Genomic DNA, 10,079 nt, shown 5'->3' on the forward strand with positions numbered 1-10,079 from the left:
CATCCTCATGAGCATATCACCACTTACACAGTGGTGGTGAACGGAAACAACTTAGCTCCGTAAGAGATTGAGTCAATCTTGCTGAAGAAGTTTGGGGAGACCCTCACGAAGACGGTCCTGACATGGTATTCACTTCTACCCGAGCACTCAATAGATTTCTTTAAGATTCTTGCAAATTCTTTTATCAAGGACCATGCCAGGGCAAAGAAGGTGCAGGCCCGAAAGGCTAATATATTCAGAATTACACAAGGAGAGTTCGAATCACTGCGGAGTTCGTGACCAGATGTCTGAAGGAATGGATGATGCTACCGGTCGTGCCCGATGAATGGGCAGCTGAGGCATTTACCAAAGGGCTGAACCCAAGGAGCTTTAATGCTTCCCAGAAACTGGAAAAAAGTTTGCTCGAGTTCCAGGAAACAACATGGGCAAATGTCCACAGCCGATATGAATCAAAGATAAGAATAGAGGATGACCAACTCGATTTTCCGACATCAACCAAGGGTCAGCACCGAGAGAAGAATAAGCAAAAGTTGAAGGATCATTTTGACAAATATCGGCGGTATTCTAAAGGAGAATTTTTTCCCTGCAAAAGGGCTGAAGGACGCGGTAGAGGTTTTCGGTCGGTGCACAGGTTCGCTACCGATAGGAGAGTTGACCATTGCCCGAAAAATAGATTGTTGTAGGATAAAAAGGTATTTGATCCCAATTAGAGGGGTCCTAGTCTAGGGTGTGAGTATCATAGGACCAATGGCCACCGGACTAGGGGCTAATGAGATCTGTGCGAGGAGGAGAAACATTGCTGAAAAACTACCATCTCATAGAGTTCTTAAGCGTCCAGGATAAAAATAACTACGGCCGCAACCAGGATAATATGGAGCCCTAGAAGACGGGAGAAGATCCTCCTCATCTAATTATCAACATGATTTTCGGAGGGAACAAGATTAATTGTGTAACCTTTTCAACAGCTAAAAAGTCAAAGGTATCGATGACCCAGAGCAAAAGACTCCGAGAAGTTGTCGAGGATGATATCATCTTCATAGAGGAGGACGCCAATGGGCTCTTACTACCACACGATGGTGCCCGCGTAATTTCTCTTAATGTTTTAGATTTTAAAATTAAACGTGTTTTGGTGGACCCTGGGATTTTGGACAATATTATCCAATGAAGAGTGCTGGAACAAGCCAAGCTAACTAGAAGCATCATTCAGACCACAAAGATCCTAGTCGGGTTCAACCTAGCAAGTGTAAAAACCCGATGGGAGATCCTATTTCCCACGAACGATAAAGGGGTCATGAAGATGACCTTGTTTGAAGTAGACAGTGACATAGGTTATAACATTATACATGGAAGACCATGACTACACGAGATGAAGGTTGTATTATCAACATACCATCAACTTCTGAAATTCCCAAATCCGGAGGGAGTTAAACGAATAAGAGGAGATCAACCAGCGGCAAATGAGATAAACGCGATCTCGGTTTCAAGTAGTAAAGGGAAGGAACATGCAGCATAGCAATTACAGGGACCGATTCCTACTCCCAAGCTAAATGAAGTCGACAAAAGCGAATAGCCATCAGAATCCTACCAGGTACCAAGGTATTTCGATGTTCCAAAAGAAATGGACGCAACCAAATCCACGCCAGAAGAACTCGAATAAGTCGCATTGCTCGAGAAGCTCTTAGAGAGGAAGTTCAACTTGGGGACAAGATTAAACCCCGAGCTTAGGTCATGATTTATAGAACAACAACAACAACCCAGTATAATTCCACTAGTGGTGTCTGGTAGGTCATGATTTATAGAATTTTTTAAATTTAATGTTGATTGTTTCGCATGATCGCATGCGGATATGATAGGTATTCCGCTAGATGTGGGCTTGCTCAAGTTTAGCCTGGATCCTAGCATCCCTTCAATAAGGTAGAAGAAATGCCCTATTATCGAGGTTAGAGATAGGTTTGTCAAAGAAGAGGTAACTCGATTTCTTGATATCGGTTCAATATGGGAGGTAAAGTATCCGGCTGGCTAGCTAACGTACTAGTATTTCCAAAAAAGAACAATAGATTTTGCATGTGCGTAGATTATAAGGATCCAAATAAGGTGTGCCCGAAAGACCCGTTCCCATTGCCAAACATTGATTGAATGATTGATGCAAAGGCCGGGCACGAGTTGATAAGTTTCCTTAATGCCTACTCCGGGTATGACCAGATTAAAATGAACCTAAAGGATCAGGAAAAGACTTCGTTCAAAACAAACTTTGGCATATATTGCTACAATGTGATGCCTTTCGGGCTTAAGAACGCCGGAGCTGATTATCAGAGGCTTGTGAACAAAATGTTCGAAAAGAAAATAGGGAAAATGATGGAAGTTTACATAGATGATATGCTGATTAAGTCTTTGAATGCGAGTGATCATCTGAAGCACCTCCAAGAAACCTTTGACATCCTAAGGAAGCACAACAAGAAGCTTAACCCTAAAACGTGCGCATTCAGAGTCACATCCAAAAGGTTTTAGGATTTCCTGGTGTCACAAAAGGGGGATCGAGGTCAATCTCGATAAAATGAAAGCCATCAAGGACATCTCCGACCATCTATCAAATGTGAAAGAGGTTCAGAGGCTAACTGGAAGACTGAGCTTTAAGCGGGTTCATTTACCGGTCTTTAGAAAAATGCCATCACTTCTTCTAGCTCCTGAAAAAGAAGAACAACTTTGAATGGACTCTGGAATGTCAGTAGGCATTGAAAATTTTGAAAAAGTGTTTATCAAGCACTCTGTTACTATTGAAACCAGAGGAAGGAGAACAATTCCTAATTTACTTAGCATTCTCGGAGGTAGCGGTAAGTGTCATTTTAGTCTGCGAAGACGAAGTACGCAATCTCCTATCTATTATGTTCGTAAAAATTTAACGGGAGCAAACACTCACTACCCACACCTCGAAAATCTGGCCTTAGCTCTCGCAGTCACCGCTAAAAACCTTAGGCATTATTTTAAATGCCACTGATAGCCGTGGTGAAAACTTTTCCCCTACGAAATATCCTTCCAAACTTGAATTGTCAGTTTGTTTGGCTAAATGGGCGGTCGAAATGAGTGAATTTTACATAGAGTAAAAACCTAAGACTGCGATTAAATCGCAAGTTTTGGCCGACTTTGTGGCCGATTCAGTCCCAGACTGCTATCTTTGGCCACAAAGATACGGTTTTGGTTTCGGAAACAACATTAGGAGTTTCGACCTTGTTCACAGATGGAGCTTCTAATGTGAAAAGGTATGAGCTCGAGGTAATACTAATTATGCCCTTGGGAGAAACCCTGAAGCAAGCCATAAGAATTGTTCCCTTGATTAACAATGAAGCAAAGTATGAGGTTTTAATTGCAGTACTTGAATTGGCCCAGGGACTAGACTCTGAAATCATTGAAATCAAATGTGATTCCTAACTGGTAGTAAATCAGGTATACGGGATTTTTGACACTAAAGAGGAACACATGCAACAATATGTAGTGAAAGTCTACAATCTGCTCGCATGGCTCAGGGAATGGACAATCACCCATACCCTGAGGAAGAAAACGCAGAAGCAGACGCACTGGACAATCTGGGCTGGTCCACGAAAATGAAGGGATCAGACTTTGGTACTATCCTATAGCTCATGCACTCAGTATTGGATGTGGACAATTATTATTAGTTAAAAGCGACCAATTTAGTCTAGGGTCGGAGAATTAAGATTATCGACTATCTTGAACAAGCCAAACTACTCGAAGATTAAAGTCATCCCAGGTACTTTGCACCAAAGCAACTTGTTACAACTTTTAAGGAAGCAAGTTGTATAGAAAGTCTTTCTAAGGCCCGTTGGCCCGATTCTTAGGATCCTCCAAGGCTAATTACATCATGAGAAAAGTTCATGAATGAATCTGTGGAAATCACTCGGGTGCGGAATCATTAGAACTAAAGTTAATTAGGGAAGGATACTATTGGCCGCAGATGGAACAAGATGCTAAGATATTTGCTTAGAAATGTGACAATTGTCAACACCACGCATCATTGGTGCATCAACCGGTAGCTCCCGGTAAGGTAATATTTCTTCTCATTTTAATTGATTACTTCTTTAAGTGGGTTTAACCAGATCCTTACAGAAGATCGGCGAGTGCGAAGTGGTCGATTTCCTATAGGAGAACATAGTTTGCAGGTTTGGAATACCAAAGGAAATAGCCTGCGAAAACACACCACAATTTATAGGCGCAAAGGTCACAAAATTCCTTGAATACATGGAAATCAAAAGAATCACATATTCGCCATACCACCCGAGCGCAAATGGCCAAGCGGAATCGATAAATAAGGTGATTATTCAAAATCTCAAAAAGAGATTGGAAGCAGCCAAAGGCAAATGGCCCAAAGAGTTATCGGGAGTGCTTTGGGCATACCGAACGACGTCCAAGTCAAGCACTTGAGAGGCAACTTTATCTCTCTTATATGGAGCAAAATCCCTAATCCTGGTGGAGGTGGGAGAACCTATCATGAGATACATCCGGGTAGACGAAGAACCAAACAACGAAGCATAGCTGGTTAGATTGGAGCTACTTGACAAATGCATGGACTTGGCACATATAGGATGGTGGCCTAGAAACAAAGAATGGAAATATACTATAATCGAAGAGACAATCTCCATTATTTCAAAGTGGGAGACTTGGTTTTAAGAAAAGCGACTCAAAACACTCGAGAGCTCAATGTGGGGAAGCTGGGTCCGATGTGGGAAAGCCCCTATCTGGTTTCAGCTGTCGACGAGAAAGGATCATATGAACTGGAAAATCAAAACAGAGTAAAATTGCCAAGCAACTGGAATGTGGCACATTTCAAAAGGTACTATTGTTGATGAGCACCTCCTATACTAAAAGTATTGCTGCACTCTTTTTTCCTTCGTCCAGTTTTATCCTAGTTGGGTTTTTCTGGCAAGGTTTTTAACAAGGCAGCAAGGGAAAGCATACTACGAAGGAAATGCCATCAATAGAAAGAAGACCTTTAAACGACAAGGCATGGAAATAACAAACCACTCAGTATGGTTATATAGTCTTTGGCTCGATAACAACGTTCCTAACGAGAAACAAAGATTGATATCAGTCCAAAAACTATCTAATTGTTCATGAGTGACACTAGGAGGGTGGTGCTGAAATAATCTTTGGCTTGATAGTAAATTTCCTAACAAGCAATGAAGCTTGATTTTAGATTAAAGATTATCCAACCATTCACTAGTAGAATCTTTAAAGGAGTAGGAGCACTGAGGGGTGGGGGATGATATGAGAATACAACAACCTGATTGCCAGAGAAACTAGGACTAGGAAATTTGGTAACAAGAATATATCACCGGGATAGGGGACTACACGGCCAGCCCCGCAGAAATAACTTGTACAAATTAGCCACAAGTAATGGAAATTTCTTTTCAACACATCGAATGCTTGTGCACTTTCGAAATGGGAAGAATAAAGTAAAGTCCTTATATTTTTATATTGTTTCTTGGCCAAACGATGAATCAGTTTTATCATTTGAAAGTTAATCAAGTACTTCAAATGCTAGTGCCAGAATGAACACGAGACGTCCTCTTCAAGAGAACCGTAAACATAATAGGGCTCTCTCTTATGAAACCCTGACAGTAAAGTGTTGGTTCTAAAAGAATTTATGCTCAGAACAAAAATGCTATCGGGGAAAAATACACCCAAAGCCTTGCATAATTAGACACAAAAAGTAAACTTTGTGCAATGCTTAAATAAAAAGCACTTTTACATAACAAATGTGCCAAGTAGCACAAACACAAGGGTATAATACGAAAACAACAAAAGAAAAGGAAAGCAAAAAATTAAACTACTGCAACCCTAGAACTCGGGGGAAGAGAAGCATCAGCTCTCCAGGAGAAGTAGGTAGATCTGCCGCCAACTCGAGATCTTGACCATCATAATTATCATCTTCTAGTTCCTCCTTAGTTCCCGCAAACTTGGGACCTGAACCAAAAGATTCAATTGTATTGGGTCGAGTCGTGAGGCACCTTCAGGCAGTTGACTCTAGCTCTCGGGCCTTGGCGATCTCGACATCAAAATCAATGTCACCCTCGTTGGCCTCTTCTAAGATTTTTCTCCTCATACTATACATAGAATATGTTTTCACAATAGTAAGGGAATTCGCTCGGTGCCGGAGCTCAGATTTAGGCCGATCAACCTCGGTTGAGAGGCTATCCCACTCAGATTTTGTGGCCTTAAGACTATGATCAAGGCTACATATAGTGAAAATATGAACTTTAATGTGTTCCATGACCTTCTTATACTTATCCTCCATATGGGCATGCTTCTCCACAACAGCAACTGCCTCTTCAACTTTGGAGTTCAAAGGTGCCTCAAAATTATTCAATCTCTTAGTAGAGGCAACCTCGCTCTCGTCAGCAACAAATACAACATTTTTGACCTCAACCCATTTAGCCTTGGCTTCTTGGAATTTTACATTTAACTAGGAGGCTTCTTGGCTAAGGGCCATTACATTTTGCTCGCTCTGCTGCAACCGAGTCTCCAACTCACTGGTTTCGGTAGCTTGTGATTTTCTAGTGCCAGGAGGCGAGAAACAACTTGGTCCCGCTCAACCAAGAGTTGATCCTGGTCAGACGTGAGTCTTTCATTATTGAGGATCAACTTCTGAAGGCCCTCGAAAGAAAGTGAGTTAGTCTGCAAAGCAAAGACTCAAATCGAAAATCCTATCATAACAAGACAAGAAGAAATAGTAAAAGGAACAAATATCATATTGTTGTTGCGTTTGTGCATGGCATTCTTTACCATACACTCTCCCAAAAGAGAGTGTATTTTCTTCTTATCTTTCTCTGAAGCTAAGGGCTTTAGATAATTGGCAAGTTCCACCGGCTGGAACAGCAGGTGGCACTTGCTAGAGACTTAGAGAGAGACGCTCCTCCTCCTTTGAGGATCCGAAGAAGGGGCGAATAGTTGCACCCCAAATTATCATGGTCTAGGGACTAGGGAGAAGGGACATCTTCCAATCGGGTGTTTGTGGCCGGTATGGGTGATGTAGTAAATGTTGGTGATGAAGGCATGATCGGTGTGAAAGGACATAAAGCTGATGGTGTTATGGGATGAGAAGAAACTGCGGCAAAGGCAGTGCTGGTTATAGGTTGCTTATCAACCGAAGATGGAAGAGGTCCGATACTCAGCCTCATAGTACCGGGAACAGTAGTTGAGACTGGAAATGGAGAATTGGCATTCTCCACTAAGTCAACTCTCCCTAGAGTGCTGGGCATCATCCTTAATTTGGGTTATAAACTCTTCAGATTGAGCAGTCTGTTGAGCTAAAGAAGATCGTTGCCTCCTTCTTAGGGAATTTCCTTCATCACTGGCTTACCTGTCATCATCAATTACCGCAGTGACTACGGCTAGATCAGTCGTAGCTTTTTTTTACCCTTTTATTCTTTCCCTCAGTCGAGGAAGAACGTTGCCTTTTTGGTCGCGTGATCGGCCGGGGACTCGGAGAGGAAACACTTATACCGGAGGTAGATCTGGTGGCGCCTGTTCGAGTGAAGGCCTCCTTCAGTAACCTCGTAGCCTCTATATGATCAGCCAAAACATCTTCCTCAAGGATAGAAACAGAACCCTGCAGGAGACCTGAATCCAACAGATAAAAAAGAATTTAACCAATTTTCACAAAAATGAGATAAAGACAAGATTAGTTTCGCGAATCAATTTACCATGATTTGTGGCCTTCCACCTATATTTGGGGGCTAGTTCTTTTCACCGGCGGGACTCAAGTGTGGTAATATCTAGAATCTTCTTGACCCACTAGTCTAAGACTTCAACCCTTGGTGGTGTCCACCGAGTTGGTGAAATAATGAAGTGGGAAAGATCAGTAAGCAACTTAAAACAACCTTTAATCAGAGAAAAGACAATTTAGGAAAAGGTGTAGTTGTGGCTGGGATGATACCCTTATAGAAATAACTATGAACCACTCCATCCATCCATGGTCGAGGTCGTCATCCATGCAGGTGAGCAAAGCATAGTGGACATGATTGCTAAATTTTATTACTCCCCCACAGAAAATCTTCGAGGAGTATAGGTTCATCATGTGAGCTAGGGAGATCTCTTCCCCCGTCTTGTGGCACAACCGTCGTAGACAATCTAATGTCCTTCACACAAAGGGGCCATTTTTTCCAAGTAGACTTGATACCGGTGGCAGAACTCTAGGATTATGGGGTCAAGTCCCTCGCTCAATGATAATGAGCCTAAAGTAAAGGGGTACGTGTAAACGTACGTAAATCTCTTCTTAGGGAAGGTTACTCGCTCCACTAGATCAGGAGTGATGATGTTTAGGTCATGGCAACCACATTCCTCCTTTATAGGAGGAATGCTAGAAGGATGGATGGAAGAAGGGTACACACCAACAACCCATGTATGAGAACTTGTGGAAGGAAACTTCTCTTCGAAGTCCTTGGTTGTACTGAGCCTTTTGGAATGATGGTGCTCATCGTAGGAGAGGCAGCATCATCCGTGCTTTTTTTGTTTTCAGATAATGTGAGTTCTTAGGGGAGGAGGCCATAGTTAGCAGGAGGTAATAAGAGTTCTTTGAAAAAGAAGTTTGAAGAAGAGTGAAATCAATAAAGAGTTGAATACAAAGAATTTGAGAGATTTTTGAAAATCTATGAATCGTAAATGAAGAAGAATTAGGCATATAAGTAAAGGAATATGCGGCTAAAATTGTGTTTGTTATTACCTCGAGAACAAGCAAAAGTATTGCTAAATTATGGATTGACGCGTGTTTGGGGAATTAAATGTAGAGATATGTGTGTCTAATCAATCATCAGAAACTTTTCAGAAGGATCAGAAGATTTTCTGCTAAGAAAGGTATCTTCACCAACTTTCCGATGACACAAAGATGTGCCACCGGAATGCAAGGGGACTATCTGTAGAGGGTAACATCAGTTTGTATTAAATACTCAAATAATAGAGCGACACATGGAACTGGAGACAGATGGGAAGTGAGGTAAGTGGAAACCAAGACCGGAGACAGCAGTTTCGGTTGGCACCGGGTAGACCCCGAAAAGTCAAACTTGGTTAACTCTTCCAATTTAAAGCTTCCTAGTTGAGAATCACTCTACCAAATCAATCCTGAATCACCTGAAATACCAAAATTAATTATTCATACAAGTGATTATACATCATATGAAGCTACTCAAGACTTCAAACAGCTGAACGAAGTACAAATGCTCAAAACGATCGGCTGGGTCGTTATATTTGGTCTTCTTTAGGAACTTCTTTTTAGTAGTCTTGACCAAAACCATTTGCGAACTGAATTTTATCGCTCTTTTAGTTGTTGTTCTCATAGTATTTTGTACAGTACTACTTCTACAAACATTGCAAGGTCTCCATTAAATAGTGCACCTAAGCAGTCAACAATAATAAATTGTTAAATATAAAGTGTAAGATAGTCATAAATAACTTTAGAATTAGCACGTTAAATATTTCCACCAAGTTTCTTACTAATTTCATATGAATGACTTCAACAAAGATGTGCTTTATCAAAATATCTGTTGAACTCCAAGTGCATGTGGCTACATAAGGGTGGTGTGTATATTAATGTGCATGCGGTGAGATAAGGGGGCTTATGCGCGTGTTGCTAGTAAAAGAAAATACATCATTGTAAATTACATAAAATTTAGCTCATAATAATCATTTATGCATTGCCTTATCTAACATTAAGTTATTTACAAATTAGTTAAATCTGATCACCAACATTACAATGTTGAATGTCACGACCCAAAATCTCAACCTGTCGTGATGGCACCTAACACATACTAGGCAAGATGACAATCACATAATAACTATGCATTTGGATTAAAAACATGATTAAATAAGTTCAATAGTGAAAAATCTCATAAATAACTGTAAGAACAACTACAACTCAACTACAACAAATCCCAAAATCTTAGTATCACCGAGTACATGAGCTACTAAGGGTCAACATAATTTGAGAATCTAGTGCAACTGTCTGAGAAAAAAGATGGAACAATGCTCAAATAAAATTAAAGGAAGGAGAGTGAAGGTCTACGAGCATCATA

Source organism: Nicotiana tabacum, chromosome 6 (genome assembly GCF_000715075.1).
Source record: "Nicotiana tabacum cultivar K326 chromosome 6, ASM71507v2, whole genome shotgun sequence".
In the NCBI taxonomy this organism is placed as follows: Eukaryota; Viridiplantae; Streptophyta; class Magnoliopsida; order Solanales; family Solanaceae; genus Nicotiana; species Nicotiana tabacum.